A 17,242-nucleotide genomic window follows, 5' to 3' on the forward strand; every position below is an offset into this window, starting at 1 on the left:
TCTCTTTTTCCATGATGGAAGGGGGAAAACACACCCTTTGATTCCTCCTGGCTTAACTTTTGGTATGTAGAGTTGGGACAATTAAAGGGGTCCTTTTTGCTGAAGCAAAACATTTCAGAAAGGAAGAAATAAACAAAAATTTTTAATGGTAGAAGTAAAGTGTAAAAAGCTCAAGTACCACTTGACTTCAATGTCCACAGAGAATCAAGTTCATTCTCAGCGAATAGGCACTATCTGGGAAGGAGCAGTGTGAGCCATTGTCTTGCTGAGATCTTTTCTCGTCCAAGCCAGATTCAAAGCCAAATGTCCAAAGACTTGAAAACAACTGATGACAGAAGACAACACTTTTTGGTTTACCCATAAATGGCATGAATGCAAGGCCCATAAACGCCTAGGCATTCTCCAAACTGTTCCTTGGTTTCTGTTCAAAAGTTATATTAATTCCACCTTCACGTGTATGTTTAATAGTCACAAAGACATTAAGGAGAATCCCCATTTCTCCATTGTGAGGATCTTGAAGGAAGCACTGACCAACCTCTTCTATAGAAAAGCCTGCTCTCCTGTCGGTAGTATTTATTTCATAAATGAATATGCATGTATGACTTGAGCATAGTACAACAGACTTACTCCACCTAAATAAAACGTATTGTTCTAAACCATACTCAAGGGAAACATTACTGAAGTCTGAGGAGCTTCGCATGTTATCACAGTCTCAGTAAATACATGGATTTTTTAAATACTGATTTTCATAAAACCCAGATAGTAATATTTTTGTACCAATAATAAAATACCACTTTTGACACTTATTCCTCCTCCTCTATAAATCACCATCTAAAACTGTCTTACTTGTTAGTTCAAAACATTTCATATAGGCATATAATTGTTTTAATATAAGCAACAACTACCCATACAGATTATTTGGAAATCAAGAACTTATCTGGACTTCTATAACAAGTATCTTAAAATTTACAATTTTTAAAACACTCAGAACAGTTAAAAACTTCAATTTAACAACTGATCCAGAATGTTGAATAAAATATGGTAAAGACTGGATGTGGGGCCGGGCGCGGTGGCTCAAGCTTGTAATCCCAGCACTTTGGGAGGCCGAGGCGGGTGGATCACGAGGTCGAGAGATCGAGACCATCCTGGTCAACATGGTGAAACCCCGTCTCTACTAAAAATACAAAAAAAATTAGCTGGGCATGGTGGCACGTGCCTGTAATCCCAGCTACTCAGGAGGCTGAGGCAGGAGAATTGCCTGAGCCCAGGAGGCGGAGGTTGTGGTGAGCCGAGATCGCGCCATTGCACTCCAGCCTGGGTAACAAGAGCGAAACTCCGTCTCAAAAAAAAAAAAAAAAAAAAAAAAAAGACTGGATGTGGGGGCTCATGCTTGTAATCTCCACACTTTGGGAGGTTGAGGCAGGAAGGCTGCTTGAGCCTAGGCATTCAAGACCATCCTAGGCAACATAGCAGATCCCATATCTACCAAAAATAAAAAAATTAGCCAGGCATGATGGTGCACACCTGTGGTCCCAGCTCTTCAGGAGGTTGAGACAGGAGGATCACTTCAGCCCAGGAGGTCAAGGACGCAGTGAGCCAAGATTGTGCCACTGCACTTTAGCCTGGGCAATGAAGTGAAACCCTGTCTCAAAAACTAAATAAACAACATAAAATATGGTAAGAGGAGAAGAAGGTAGAAGATGATCTGGTTTTGGCACCTCTGATCCACTCACAGTGTAAGCCTTTCATATATGGTTTCGCCTTTAGCCTTAGCATAAGCTCTATGAAACAGAAATTATTGTCCCTGTTTTACAGACATAGAAACAGGTCAAATAAATTGCCAGAGCCACACACAAGACCAAGGTTCATCAGCTTCAAAGATCACACTTTCTACCTTATCCTATATGTTTGTGTTTTTTTAAAGTGGAGAGAAAAAAAGGAGTGTATACGTGTGTGTGTGTGTGTGTGTGTGTGTGTGTGTGTATATATATATATATATATATTTTTTTTTTTTTTTTTTTTTTTTTGAGACGAAATCTTGCTGTCACCCAGGCAGGAGTGCAATGGCGCATCTCAGCTCACTGCAACCTCCACCTCCCAGGTTCAAGCAATTCTCCTGCCTCAACCTCCTGAGTAGCTGGGATTACAGGCACCCGCCACCATGCCCAGATAATTTTTTTTATATTTTTAGTAGAGATGGGGTTTCACCATATTGGCCAGGCTGATCTTGAACTCCTGACCTCATGATCCGCCCACCTTGGCCTCCCAAAGTGAAGGGATTACAGGCATGAGCTACTGCGCCCAGCCGGTATATGTATATTTTTAGTGGACTAACCACAGTTACAAAGTACCTCCTCTGTCCAAATCACCTTATTATTCACAACAGGCAAATTTTAATGCAGAAAACAGTGTCCCTGCTGGTTAAAGGATTAAATATAAGAATGTACTGGGAACTGCTTATGACAGCTACCATTCATCATGCAAAGCTTCTTTATATATACTAAGCTATTCTTCATTAAGATTCACAAAATCCTTTAAGTTTAACTTTTCCCAGACCTACAACTAGCACTTGGAAGGAGAGCAAGGGGAAAAAAATGTAAATAGCAAACTAAGTTAGCAAAGTTAGCTACATAGGAACTTTTATTTACATGTCTGAGTTTCTAAGACAATGTACATAGAAAATTATCACCCTGAGGGTGTCCTTGAATTTATAGCTGTATTTTAGATTAGCCTAAGCATTTATCAGAAAAATATTCTCTTAAAAATTTATCCAGTAGAGGTAGAAAGAATGCACATTCCTAAATGTACTTAAAAAATATATCTATAGAGTAGTATAAGACCAGTCTGCATAATAGGGGAAGCTTTAATCAAGTTCACATACACACACATAAAAATGTGTCTATAGAGTGGTATTTTACCATCACAACTCAGATACTTGTCATTCTGAATAAAATTCAACCACCAAAAACGTTTAACACCCAAGCCACTTTACCCAAAAGACACATGGTTTATAGTCTCAAGATATACTGAAAATATATCCATTTAACCATGCCAACTATTCAGAATACCTTTCCAAACACACCTGGAATCAATTCAACTTGCATCCCTTTGATATACTAAAACTAATTTCAAAACTCTAAGCTGTTACTTCTTTATATATATTTTAAAGCTATAAATTAACTGCTAAACTTTTTTAAGACAGAGTCTCGCTCTGTCACCCAGGCTGGAGTGCAGTGGTTCAATCAGCTTGCAGCAGCCTTAATCTCCAGGCTTAAACAACCCTCCTGCCTCAGGCTCCCTAGTGGCTAGGACTAGATACAGGCTCAACCACCATGCCCAGCCGATTTTTTTTTTTTTTTAACTTTCAGTAGAGATAAGATCTCACGATGTTGCCCAGGCTGGTCCCAAACTCCTGATTTCAAGCAATCTTCCTGCCTCTGCCCCGCAAAGTGCCAGGATTACAGGCATGACTGCCTCACCATGCTGCTCTGAACTGCTAAACTTAAATGCCCATTCTCAAATCATGGAGGGGTTGGGACTGCATAGGAGAATCATAGCCTAGGACCTATTTTTGCCAAAAATATTTAACTTGATCTAATCCCGATTTTACATCTAGCCTCCAGTTTATAGGAAATACAGGAAACAAAGGGAGAAGGTAAACACCACCACAGGAAACACATTCAGAATATGGGACAACCTACAGGTTCTCTTCTAAATATCAGGAACAAGAGGGAGGGAGGTAGTGAGATACTATTTCGCTACATTTAAGAAGACTAAAGAGACAAACAACCACAATCCACAGTGCAATATGTGAACCTTGACTGAATCTTGGTTCCAAAAACAATGAAAATGGTGGCAAATGCTATTTAAAGGAGAATTAGATAATATTTTTAAGTTATTGTTAATTTTATTAAAGGTGATAATGAGGTGGTGATTTTTTTTAAGTCCTGAGTTAGAAATGCATAGCAAAGTTAGGCAAAATTACATGATGTCTGAGATTTAATTTCTAGGTATTTCAACAAACTAAACAACCAAACAGACAAGTTCTCTAGCCAAAAGATGTTCTGGAAAAATAAAAAAAGTTTCTACAATTCAATGTGTTTGAAAAATATTGACTACTCTATTTCTCTTCCAGGATATTTATAATGAACACTAGATCTAAAGGTGCTCAAAAATCCTATGTTAAAAACGAAAAGACCTGGTTTACTTTGGTTAATGCAGACTTTCCCACTTATTTGACCATAAAATTTTTTCCCTGCATAACACCTGTTAACGTCCCTAGACTCAGTTTCCCCCAGAACCCATTTTGGGAATTCTTGCTTTACTTAAATAAATCCTAAGATAAATAAGGCATGATTCAACAACCCCCAAAGAAGAATTTCACAATTGCATCTATTTGCAGTTTAGGAGCCACTCACTGTTTCAGTGTCTTCTGCATCTATAAATGTTTACTCTTTAACATGTTTTAATTTATAAGTCAGACTCTTTCTACAATATGAAATTCCACTGCAAAAGTTCCTTGAAATTGAATTAATTTTATTCAAACCCATTGCCTTGGAAATCTACAATGAAACAAATTTCAAATTGTCAAACCATACCTAATTTTTACTTTCAAAACTACCTTAAGATCTTTCAAAGCTTTTCCTAACCCTTTCCAAAGACTGATGAAAATAAATTACCAGATTTACAGTAGCCAAGAACAACAACAACAACAAAAAAAAAACCCTTGAAGCCAAAACTCTTTTGAGTCTTTCAGTTGGCACTTAGGGTTTCCAGAACCAGAAATCAAAGCCCCACAGATTCTTACCTTTATGAAAACGGTCTTTTTTTTTTTTTTTTTTTTTTTTTTTTTGGGAGATAAAGCCTTGCTCTGTCGCCAAGGCTGGAGTGCAGTGGTATAATCACAGCTCACTGCAGCCTCAACCTCCCAGGCTCAAGCGACCCTCCCACCTCAGTCTCCCAAGTAGCTGAGACCACAGGCACTGTACCACCATGCCTAGCTAATTTTTTTTTTCATCTTTTTGTAGAGACAGACACTTTCTATGTTGCCCAGGCTGATCCTGAATCCCTTGGCTCAAGAGATCCTCCTCCCTCAGCCTCCTAAGTACTAGGATTACAGGCATGAGACACCACTCGGCTAAGTGGTCCTATTCTTACAAACAGAGCCTTTGAAAAAACTGAACTTACTACATGGTTGAAAGTTTTATAGCAAGATTCTAAGTAATATCTTCAGTTCATTTAAAAAAAAAAGTATCATATTCCACTTAAGAACCCCAACACTTAAAAACTCATTGGAATGCACTTAAAAATGGCCAACAAAGAAATGTGAGCTAGAAGTCACTGATACAATGAAACAACCAAATTTGATGTTCCCTTGTCTCTCAGGGGGCAATTTATAATGTTCAAAACAGTTTATATACATTCTGTCATTTGACCCTCAAAACTCTGGAGACATGTCTGTCTTCCATCAGGGGAGCATATATCTAACATATCTCAACTTGAAAGCCTATAACTTGTGAACCCTCAACTGTCTTTGCATGGAGAGAATACTGACATAGATAATTCCATTCAGCTAAGCACTATAAAGCCCATTGCCTCCCATCTCTCAATGGGGACGCTCAGGCCCCATTGACAAGATATATTTACATCTTCATCTATCTCATCCACCAGGCCTTTCCTATTACTCCACAAGGACTCTCCTTTGAACTCACTGCATCTGCTAGGATTGTTCTTAACGTTTTTGCATTATCATCCTATGGAACCTCCCATTTCATCTATGTCAGTGTTCCCATGTGAAAGAACATGCCACTGTAAATAACACACATGAGGGCAAACAAACCAGAAAATAAAAATGTTCCAGGACTGAATCCTAGATCCTGCTGTCTTGGTCTGTGAGCTCCCTGACCTCAGTCTCCTTTCATGTACCTGGAGCTCCCTGCCTTCCTAAGGTTGCCAGAAGGCTGGAGGCAAGACCCACCCCAAAGTAACAAGTCCAGGGTGATGTTTAACTACTGTGGATTCTCTGTCTCCCTTTTTCCCAAAGGAGAAATGGATCATTTTATTTTTTAAATGACGAAGGTAAGACAGGACCGCCTACCATCAAGAAGCCTACAACCCATCTGTAAAGACAATAGGTGAACAACTTAATAACAAAAAGCAAACAGAGAAAGACATTATAATGAATGCACAATATACTAGGGAGACTAAAAGGAAAAACTGAAATGTGGAAGCAGGGGTAAATCAGAAAAAGATGTTCATTAAAAAAAGCAATATTTATTTGAGCTAGGCCTTGAAAGACAAAATTTCAGTGGTAGTGGTAGGGTGAGGGAAGAGGCAAAATTGAAACAAAGTATGATAGTCAGGGATGGGCAGGAGGAGCTCAATGGTATTAGCAGAGACAAGGAAGAACAGCTGGGCCTGGAGAGACGTTAGGGACCAGATCACAGAGATTCTTGCAAGCTAAGAATAAAACAGGAACAGCTACTACTCTTATCTGTTCTTACATCAGGCATGGTGCTTTCAGCTGCAAGTAACAAAAAATACCTAACTGTAAGTGACTAAACTGTGGTCTCAAAGCTTTTTTGATCATGCAAGACTATCAGTAAACAAAAAAAAAAAAAAAAAAAAAAAATTAGCCAGGCGAGGTAGCTCATGCCTGTAATCCCAGCACTTTGAGAGGCTGAGGTAGACAGATCACTTGAGGTCAGGAGTTCGAGACTAGCCTGGCTAACATGGTGAAACCCTGTCTCTATTAAAAATACCAAAATTAGCCAAGTGTGGTGGTGTGCACCTGTAATCCCAGCTATTCAAGAGGCTGAGACAGGAGAATCACTTGAACCCAGGAGGCGGAGGCTACAGTGAGCCAAGATGGCACCACTGCATTCCAGCCTAGGTGACAGAGCAAGACTCCATCTCAAAAAAAAAAAAAATAAAAACTAAGCCAAGTGTGATGGGGCACACTTGTCCCAAATATTGGAAAGTCTGAGGTGAGAGGATTGCTTGATCCCAGGAGCTGGAGGCTGCAGTGAGCTGTGATCCCACCACTGTGATCGCACCACTGCACTCCAGTTTGGGAAACAGAGCAAGACTCACTTCTAAAACAATTTTTTTTTTAATTTTTTAAAAAGGTACTGAAGCTCTGGAATTTCAAGGGAAAAAATTTATAGCATAATACCAACATATTATAAATGTATATAATTTATGTGTAATTGAACCGGTAGTTATGAATGGTTTATATACACACACGAATGTAGTATATACATTATACAACATTTAAAACTTTCTAAAGGATGGAAGTCAAGCAGTATTTTTTTTTAGTTCATTTTTATTAATAATACAAATCCAAACATAATTTTTTGTTGTTGTTTTTTGAGACGGCTTTCACTCTGCCGCCCAGGCTAGAATGCAGTGGCACGATGCCCACCTTCCAGGTTCAAGCGATTCTCTTGCCTCAGCCTCCCGAGTAGCTGAGATGACAGGTGTGCACTACCACACCCAGCTAATTTTTGTGATTTTAGTAGAGGCGGCGTTTCACCATGTTGGCCAGGCTGCTCTCAAACTCCTGACCTCAGGTGATCCGCTGACCTCAGATGATCTGCCCACCTTGGCCTCCCAAAGTGCTGGGATTTTATGTGTGAGCCACCACAGCAAGCCCATAATTTTTCAGCCATATTCTTATCTAATTTGTTTTAAAAGTCATGTTCTAAACTCATAAGAACATTTTCTTGTTTCTCTATACTTGCATTATTATCCAAGAATATTTTTAAACCACTTGCCCATTTTGTGGGGTCAGTTTAGTTAAAACTAGATAATATAGCCATAAATGTATTTAAATGGATAGAGTTCACCAAAGGCAAGAATAAGAATGAGGGTACCACTATCAATTCTGCCAGGTTGTAATAGGCCCAGTCTTCCCTCAGGCAACCTCACATAATGTAAGCTAACAAGAGACTATCAGATATACCAACCAGTGTCAACTCATACCTTAAATATTTTTAAACTTAATCTGTTCTAACATTATTGAATATTTTATTTCCTCCCATATTGGATGATCTAGCACACTCTACTTTGGGGACCATTGATTTTAAACAATAATGAGGCTGGGCACAGTGGCTCACACCTGTAATCCCAGCACTTTGGGAAGCCAAGGTGGGAGGATCGCTTGAGCCCAGGAGTTTGAGACCAGCCTGAGTAACATGTGGAAACCCCATCTCTACAAAAAATACAAAAATTAGCCGGGCATGGTGATGCACACCTGTCCTTCCAGCTATTTGGGAGGCTGAGGTGGGAGGATCACTTGAGCCTGGGAGGCAGAGGCTACAGTAAAGCACGATCGTGCCACTATAGTCCAACCTGGGTGACCTCAGCTTAAAAAAAAAAAAAAAGAAAGAAACAATAATGAAAATGTTTTTTTCTCACAGAAGTTCCAAGTCACAGTGGTTCTAAGACTGGCTAATTCAGAAGCCAGAAAAAGTCATTGTGGGCTGGGCATGGTGGCTCACACTGTAATCCAGCACTTTGGGAGACTGAGGTGGAAGGATTGCTTGACACCAGGACTTCAAGATGAGCCTGGGCAACATGGTAAGACCCTGTCTCTACCCACCAGCTTCCCCTCCAACCCCCAACACTGAATTAAAAAAAAAAAAGTAATTGTGGTCTTTGGCACCTTTACTCTGAAGTCAGTGCTACTTGTTTTCTTGTGCTGACAACGTTATGCTTCAAATATGCCACGACCTAACAGGCATCAATACATATTCATTAACCAGTCACTGGCAAAAGGTATGGATGGCATTACTAAAATCGACTTGGCTTAATCAAAATTCACTCCCTGAACAGGGCACACATCCACCTTCCCCTTAAGCACATGGCCAGTGGAAAACTAATCAAAACCAGAATTATAGTAGTAAGCATAGTCAGCCCCTCCACACCCAGCCCTCCATATCCTCAGGTTCCACCGCCAGATTCAACCAACCTAGGTTAGAAAATATTCAAAAAATATTCTAGTAATGGACCACTGGAAAAAAAAATATAACACCACAATAAAAAGTAATATAAATTTTTAAACAATACAATATGGCAACTATTTATCTAGCATTTACATTGTATCAGATATTATAAGTAATCTAGAGATGATTTAAAGTATAAAGGAGAGCTAGGGGTTTGGCTCATGCCTTTAACTCCAGCACTTTGCAAGGCCAAGGCAGGAGGTTCACTTGAACCAAGAGTTTGAGGCCAGCCTGGGCTGGTCTCATAGTGAGATCCTGTAAAACCAAAACACACACACACACACACACACACACACACACACACACACACACACACACACACAAATTAGCTGGGTGTGGTGGTGTGTGCCTGTAGTACCAGCTACTAGGGAAGCTGAGGTGGGAGGATCGCTTGAGCCCAGGAGGCTGAGGCTACAGTAAGCCATGATTGCACCAGTGCAGTACAGCCTGGATGACAAATGGAGACCCTGTCTCAAAATAAAACAAAACACAAAGAAGGAGGTCAGGCACAGTGGCTCACGCCTATAATCCCAACACTTTGGGACGCCAAGGGAGGCAGATCATCTGAGGTCAGGAGTTCGAGACCAGCCCAGCCAACATGGTGAAACCTTGTCTCTACTAAAAACACAAAAATTAGCCAGGCATGGTGGTGCATGCCTATAACTGCAGCTACACGGGAGGCTGAGGCAGGAGAATCGCTTGAACCCAGGAGGCAGAGGTTGCAGTGAGCTGAGATCATGCCACTGCACTCCAGCCTGGGTGATAGTGAGACTCCATCTCAAATATATATATATGAAGGTATGCGTAAGCTATATGCAAATACTACACAATTTTTAATTAAGGACTCAAGGATTTTGGTATCTGTGGGAATCCTGGAACAAATCTCCCACACCAAGAGACGGTTATCGTGTTGTAAACTATTGCAGCAATGGCCCTCAATGAATTATGTAACCACCACAGCACCAGTGAACCTAGGCACAGGGAACCAGGCCCCCATTTCTGAATCCCAAGCAAATAAACAGTTGTTGTTAAGCCACAAGAAGCAAGGAGGACCAGAACACAGAATGCTGTCGTATGGCAACCATCCCTGCCATAGTATTCCACATATGTAGGATAACTGGGGAAAAAAGAACCAAACTGTTTCATCCACAGACTTTTCAAATTCAACATGTAGTTCAGAGTCAGCCAGCACTCAATAAACATTAATAATTGATGTTACTTATCCCAAGTAATTTAGAACAAAGCATGGCAGAGAGAGAGGAGTGTAATGGGTTACATGGGAATAATGACCAACTCTTAACGTTTTTAGCAGTAATTCAATATTCCCTTATGCCTGTGTACACAGCAATTCGGAGTCCCACAGAATGTGGACAAGTCCACTACCCTCAAGACTACAGGGGTGTACATCGCAACAACGTTAAGAATGTTCCTATCCCTTGGCATGTTGTTATGACTAGCAATAACACTTGTGGAAATGTGTACCACCCTGGTTAGCCCTTTTGTTGATCTAGCTTCCTCCCTCTTCCATTAACAATAACCCTCTTCTTTGTGGGATACTTTGTCTCCCCACAGTCCCATTTTATGGGTCTAACAGTAACTCTCCTTTGGCTGGCATCAAGCCAATTCGAGTTCCCTCCAGGGCTTTCCCAAATTGGAACTAACATCAAAAAGGCCAATTCTGGATGAGGCTTGAGAGCTGTAATACCAGCAGCCACATACATATGATCTTTTTCTTATTTCTTCAAAAGCTCATGCAACAAAGGATCCCATTTTTGCATGAGTACACATGCATGAAAAGGTCACAGCCAAGCGCTTCTTAAAGACTTCACCACTATCCACCCCCATCTCCTACCCAAAGAGGTAATAAGCCACTGTTCATGACTGACAGCTAACCCTAGTATGCTGAGGTGGGGCAGGGAAGAGGCTGAGTCACTGTCGCTCTGGGCTATGAAGACTGAACATACTGGGTTCGCATCTGTCTACCTCTACAACTGGAAGGTTTTCACTAATAAATTCCCTCATGGACTGGGCACGGTGGCTCACACCTGTAATCCCAGCACTTTGGGAGGATTGGGAGGCCGAGGCAGGCGGATCACAAGGCCAAGGGGTCGAGACCAGCCTGGCCAACATAGTGAAACCCCGTCTCTACCAAAAATACAAAATTAGCTGGGCATGGTGGCACATGCCTGTAGTGCCAGTTACTCAGGAGGCTGAGGCAGGAGAACTGCTTGAAACTGGGGGGCAGAGGCTGCAGTGAGCCAAGATTGCACCGTTGCACTCCAGCCTGGGCAATTGAGTGAGACTCTGTCTCAGAAATAAATAAATAAATTCCCCCATGTTAGTGGCAAAATCTGTGCTAAAATCCAGGAATTATGTCATCCCTCTGCAACACTTTTGTCCTTGACATTCCTGTCTGCGAAACTCTTCTTTCTAGAATATTCTCCTTGATCATACATACATAGAGGGGACCCTAAGGACAACATCAATTCTAGAAGGGCAAGCTCCATCAGCAACACAGCTAAACCAAACCAGGAGAACCCCTTTCACCCTCCACAAGGTAACATTCCCTGAAAGCCTTCTTCTTCAAAGTCCTCACCATTCCAAATCCATGCTCCTGATAGTATTATTAAAAACCAAGAGCTATTCTTCTCCTTTGCTGCTCTTGTCCCTTCCTGGTACAAAGTCTCCCAACTTCTTTAGCAAATACTGCTTCATAATGCTCTCTTCTCCTGTCACTCACGGAAATGGCAGCAATTTCAGGTGCACTATTCCTCCTTCTCAGCCAATGAGCACTGACACATCTTCTTAATGAGGTTTAAACCCCATTGCTTATTATTTTAAAAAGACATTCCTCTGAGAATAAATTTTAAAAGCTGAAGATGGACAAGCTGTTCAGACATAAAAGAGCCTACAGCTTAGCACATAATTTCATTGTAGAACCTGTTAAAAGAAAATCCATACCAGCCTCCAGATAAGTGTCAAGCTGCAGCGAGTGGTGCTAACTAGGCAAACAGGACACAGCACAAACATTTAGAGACACAGCAAAAATGGGTCACCTGCAACCTACTACCTCATTACCATCAACCTAACAGCATAAGGGAAGGATTTATTTAGCATGGGAAGTGCTGCAAAATCAGACTTATCCAGCCATCAGTAGAAAGAGCCCAAGAATGATGACACCAAAAAAGGAATATTCATCCAGGCTTTGCAATTAGGCAGAGAGATACCAAGATCAAAGGCAAATGATATGTTCATTTTTTTATTTTAAAAAAGAGGTACACATTTGAGAAGTGATTTCCTTAAGAATGCTGTCTGGGTTACTAGTCCGGATTATAAATCACATTACACCCTGAAGCCTACTTAATAAAAAAGAAGTTGAAAATAAACAAATGATTAGTTTGAAGCATGTGACTTTCTGAAACTCTCTTGAGGAGAAAGTTTTATTACCATTATTAGTGAACTGTTTTTAATCCCTGACATCAAAGCATAGATGTTAAGCCTGGGGTTCTGAAATCAAAATAACTCATATAGAACCCTAAAAAAGTATTATGAGAAACTGCCACATAATAGTCTGTTTGGCAGGTTTGAATAAACAGAAGTATGGAGAAGAGAGTAGGGAGAATCAGAAGACTTAGGTTAAGTTCAACTCCACTATTTATAGATGCTACAGGTCTAATTTAACTTCCTAGGCCTCAACAAAGGGTTAGGGATAAAATACGTAAACCAACCCGTAGCACTGCTCTAATATTACAGCACTGGCTCCAGAATTCCTACATTTCTCAAACTTTTCGAGAGTCACAGAACTTTAGGAATGCAAGGTCATCCAATTTTAGGGATGATAAAAATGAGAAAACCAAGACCCAGAAAGGCTTAGTAACTCTCTTGTACAGCAAATGCTTTTGTAACCTGGGGAAAAAGGGGGAAGAGAGAGAGGTTCTGTTTTTTCCACCACTGAAATATGCATTTAAAAGAGAGCTGAAAACAAACTATTTTAAAGACTAAACAAACCCCCCACAAATATATAAGCATTCTGCTTTATTTTGCTTCTGTAAATTTAGTCCTGTAACAGAAGTTAAACTATCATAAAGATAAAATTAAAGCCATTTATTTTTCTACGAGACTCTCAACCCAACTGAGACAAAAATTTTTACAATTGGGTTAAAAATGTCTAACGGGAACATCGACATAAAGTTAACCTCCAGCTATGCTGGCAGGAGTCATTATAATATGGATTATAGTTCCACTGGCCAAGGGATGCTGGTTTTAATGTTCCCAGAGAGATAAAGAATTAATCAGCAACTCAGAAGAGAATGTTGCCTAAAAATGGACAATTTAATTCAGACAACTCCATTGTCTCTAAAATTATGCCCTCAATCACCCAGAGTCAAAAACCTACTATGGCCCCAAATAAATTGTGTGGTTAAAGAGACAAAAATGTTCTTTTTTCTACAGACTGTTATGAGAAGCAGGAAAAGGCTGACTATGAATCAGTTATGTCTTAGATCAAGGATGGGTATAAATTACGATAATTTGTGCATTCTGGTGGTTAAACCAAGAAAACAGGAAAACCATTGCTTCCAAGTTTTAGCAACACTTCAAACCAAAAGGCTTGGCGCCACAAAGTTAAGTTTGGGGCACCAAAGTGCAACACAGGGTCAAAAAAAGGCACCTCAAATTTATTTGTGGACTTTTCTTGCCTCCGCTAAAATCGACGACACTATTTCCCATCTCTTATTGTCAAATCACAACAGTCCGGAAGCTTGGACCAAGTTCACTTGGCAGGCAACAGGAACACCCCTAGGAGGAAGTCCTGAAGGATATCTGATATCATACTGCCTTTACTGCCACATACTTTTCATTTCAAAACCACCAGGATATATTTATGATGCTTTTTGACAGATACACACCAAGCATTCCGGCTGACACAAACTGCAGAAACTGGCATACTCTAGGGAAGGTCCCTTGTGAGGTCTTTAAGTAGCTTTTAGCTTAGATAAGTAAAACATTCAGACAACTTCTATAATGAACACCTCTCAGCCGCTCATAAATTCTTTCATTCCCAGCAATCAAGCAGCAGCTGTTAGAATCCTGGAATCTTCCTAGCAGCAGATCTGAAATACCTCCAGGCTGACCCGGGAAGCTTCACAACTGCTTTCTTCTCCTTCCCCTCCCCTGCCCCAGGAGTGCCAGCCTGGCAGGAATAAAGATGACCCAGGAAGGAAAAAAGAGAGTAGCGGATCTGGTGAAAGCAGAGACGCAGACTCCCTTCATTTCCACTACAGAGAAATATCAACTCTCTGTGCCAACTAACCAGGTTTCTTCTTTCCTCTCCCACTCCCACCCCTCCAAACACGCGTTAACTTCTGCAGTCTGGTGCGTCTGGCATTTCCAGGGAAAACGATCTCAGCAGTCCTGAGCCCTTTCCTCAAGATTCTGAACCAGGAACTTCCTTTCCGCGCCAGCCAGAGTTTGAGGTCCAACCCACGTCAAGACTCAGCTTCCATTTACCTTGTAACCTGTACGAACAACGCCGTTTCTGGGGTCAAGTTCAAGATGAAGGTGCCCTCCTCATCTCCCACGTTAACTCCAGCAGGGAACAATGCCACTGAGAACGGTCCCAACACTAGAGGCACGGGGATCTGGGGCTGCCAGGAGCGGGCCAGAGGGGGCTGGGAGAAGGCTGTCGCCGAGCCTGGCGTCCTCCGCCCCTTGGACGCAGCGCCGGGTTCCTACCTGGCCAACGCCACATTTCCTCCCGAAGCTTTACACAATAAGTCCACTAAGTTTTGAGAACGCCGGTCCAGGGACCTTTCTGTTTGCAAACACGCCACACAATGCTTAGAGCTTCCTTCCCAGCCAGCGTTCCGGAAAGCCGCCGCGCCGAAGCAGGGAGCCGAGCGCACACAGCGCCGCGCGCCCGCACCCTAAAGTCCTCCAGGAAGCCAGCGCCCCGATATCGTCCCCCTAAAATGACCACTGTGCATCCAAAAACAAGGGGGCTCAAAATCTCGACAATTCTCGCTTTTCTCGGCGCCCCACCCCCAAAGAAAACCCTCAATGTCTAATCCTAACTCACCCCCACCCCCAATAAAGGAGTGTTCTTGGAAGCAGAGCCACAGACTTTCAGCCCTGACTGGGGCAATAGGATGCACCCGGCTTAAGTTCTCTCGGCAACTTCGCGACTGGCGCACCCCAACACTCTGGGGGACGCCCAGGACCCTGCGGTGCCCGGCGCGCCTCCCCTCCCCGCCTCCCCCGCACCAGGTACCAGGCGTAGACCAGGCCCTTGCCAAGCCCAAAGGCTACAGAGAAGGCGGGAAAGGGGGCGAGCAGGCGCCCCGGGCGGGGGTGGTACCAAAACTCGAGCGTGCCCCGAGCGTTCCCGGTTCCCACTACCCCGGTTCCACCGGAGGCCGGCTCGGTCCGGCTGGGGGGAACCGCGCAGGGAAGGTGCGGACTCTCCAGAGCCGCGAAAACCAAGGCCCGGGGAGCCCAACATGTCTGTGCCTATCCCCGGAAAGCTCCCGGGTGTGCCCGGCGGAGGAGGGGGCGCTCCAGAAACTTTCCCACACGCCTTTCCTTCTCCCATCACCCTCTCCTCCTCCCCGGTACCCTCTCCTCCTCTCCTCACCCCGGCAGCTGGCCCTGCCTTGGGCGTTCGGAGGCCCGCGGCGGCGCCCGGGCGGCGGGAGTTACCTGCCGGGAAAGTTTCCAGCTCCTCGGCGCGCTTCCCCACACCCAGGGCCGGGCCTCGGGGCGCGGTCAGCTCGGCGCTCCGCGGCTGCCTCTCCTCCGGCTCCCGAGGCGCCCGCCGCTCCCGCAGCTGCCACAGCGAAGCCTGCGCTCCGGCCCGTCCCCCAGCCTCGCTCGGCCCACACCGGGGCCTCATTGGCAGCGCCAATCCCCGCCCTTGCGCGTGTTCCCGAAGGCACCTTCCTCTCGCGCGCCCGCCCCGGCCGCGCCTCCCGCGCCCCTCCCCGCCCCGGGCTGCGGAGGTTCCAAGGACCCGCTGGGGAGCAGCGCGCGAACTTTCCGCGGGTCTCCGGCGCTGGGCCCCCCTTGTCCCGCCTCTCAGCGCTTCGTCCAGGCCGGAGGTTCCCTACCGTCTCTCGGGGCACCGGGTCCCCCAGGGCTGAGCCTGGACCCCTCCGGGACCGGAATGAGATGGGCCATAGTCTTTTTTACAACCTCTTCAAAACCAATAAAGCTACCCAGACTTCCCTCCTCGCTGCTTTTTCACCACAGCCAAGGAGGTCGTATGGGAGCAATTAACCGAGCTGGAGTTTTCGTGGACGCTTTAGGGTGGCTTGTGCTGCTTTCTTGGATTTTCTCTGCCTCACTTAACTACACACAAACGCAAACACACTTTCTAGGGCCAGAATGAGCTAAATGAGCTGGAAGGTCTAAGAAGGCATCTCGCTGGCTGCGTCTTTTTCTTTCCCGAAAGCTAATGGGGGGCGTTCTGGGACCGGTGATTTCCCGGGCGTCTCTGGGGCCCCGGGTCTGGAGCCTCCGGCGACCTCTCTGGGCTGACCCTTGCCGTCTGCGCTCCATCCACAGAGGGCCAGCGTCGAGCTTCTGTCGGAAGGAGGTGGGAGGGACGGAGGAGAGAGAACATACAAAGATGCTATTATTTTGTCGGTTGGTGGCAGTAAATTAAACTCCTGAGTTCCCAAAATGTTTTGTTATTCTCCAGCAGAGCAAAAACCAGAATGGGCCTAGGGATTCGGGTATCCTGGGTTCTCCAAGATTCTCCCAGGAATCCCAGGCAGCTACATTGGCCTAGAGGACTCAGCCCACTTCATACCCGAAGCTCTCTAAGCCAGCCTTCGTTGATCTAGTTGATCAAGGAAGGATAAACTAGAACTATCGCTGCCTTGTGTGGCCAGCGGGAATTGTGCACGGGTCACCCCACCGGTGTGTCTGGAGCAGAGAACAGAGAAGTTGCTATAAACTGATTTATTAGCAACCCCTAACCTTGCTGTGGCAAACCCGCCTTTTAATACGATTGTGTTTTAAACAAGTTTCCTCATAAAAACTTCAACCTCACGCAGAGGCTTCCCAATATAAAGTCATCAGCAGGAGTGGTGTCCATATTTAAAGTTCTTGTGAAAAGGGACCGGAAGCAAAATGCCACACAATCTCTTTTCATAAATTAAAGACTGAAATGGACTGGATTTTTCACCCATATTTTCAAAGGCCTGACTACTGCTATGTTGATATTTGAGCAGTAAACA

General features: G+C 43.8%; 1 protein-coding gene across 6 annotated transcripts in view; it reads right to left on the minus strand.

The window, feature by feature from the left end:
* The window catches only part of TANC1 (tetratricopeptide repeat, ankyrin repeat and coiled-coil containing 1), a 277,351-nt gene extending 261,507 nt beyond the window's left edge, over window positions 1–15,844 (minus strand). For 4 of the 6 annotated variants that reach the window (XM_074399627.1, XM_010329971.3, XM_010329959.3 and 1 more), the window contains exon 1: window positions 15,702–15,791. The gene's annotated coding sequence lies outside the window, so the exon portion shown is untranslated. Of the gene's footprint in view, window positions 1–15,701 lie in introns of all 6 variants that reach the window. The other 2 variants (XR_012517747.1, XM_010329951.3) reach the window with 1 other exon arrangement.
* Window positions 15,845–17,242: the final 1,398 nt, after the last annotated feature.

Source organism: Saimiri boliviensis, chromosome 5 (assembly GCF_048565385.1).
Source record: "Saimiri boliviensis isolate mSaiBol1 chromosome 5, mSaiBol1.pri, whole genome shotgun sequence".
In the NCBI taxonomy this organism is placed as follows: Eukaryota; Metazoa; Chordata; class Mammalia; order Primates; family Cebidae; genus Saimiri; species Saimiri boliviensis.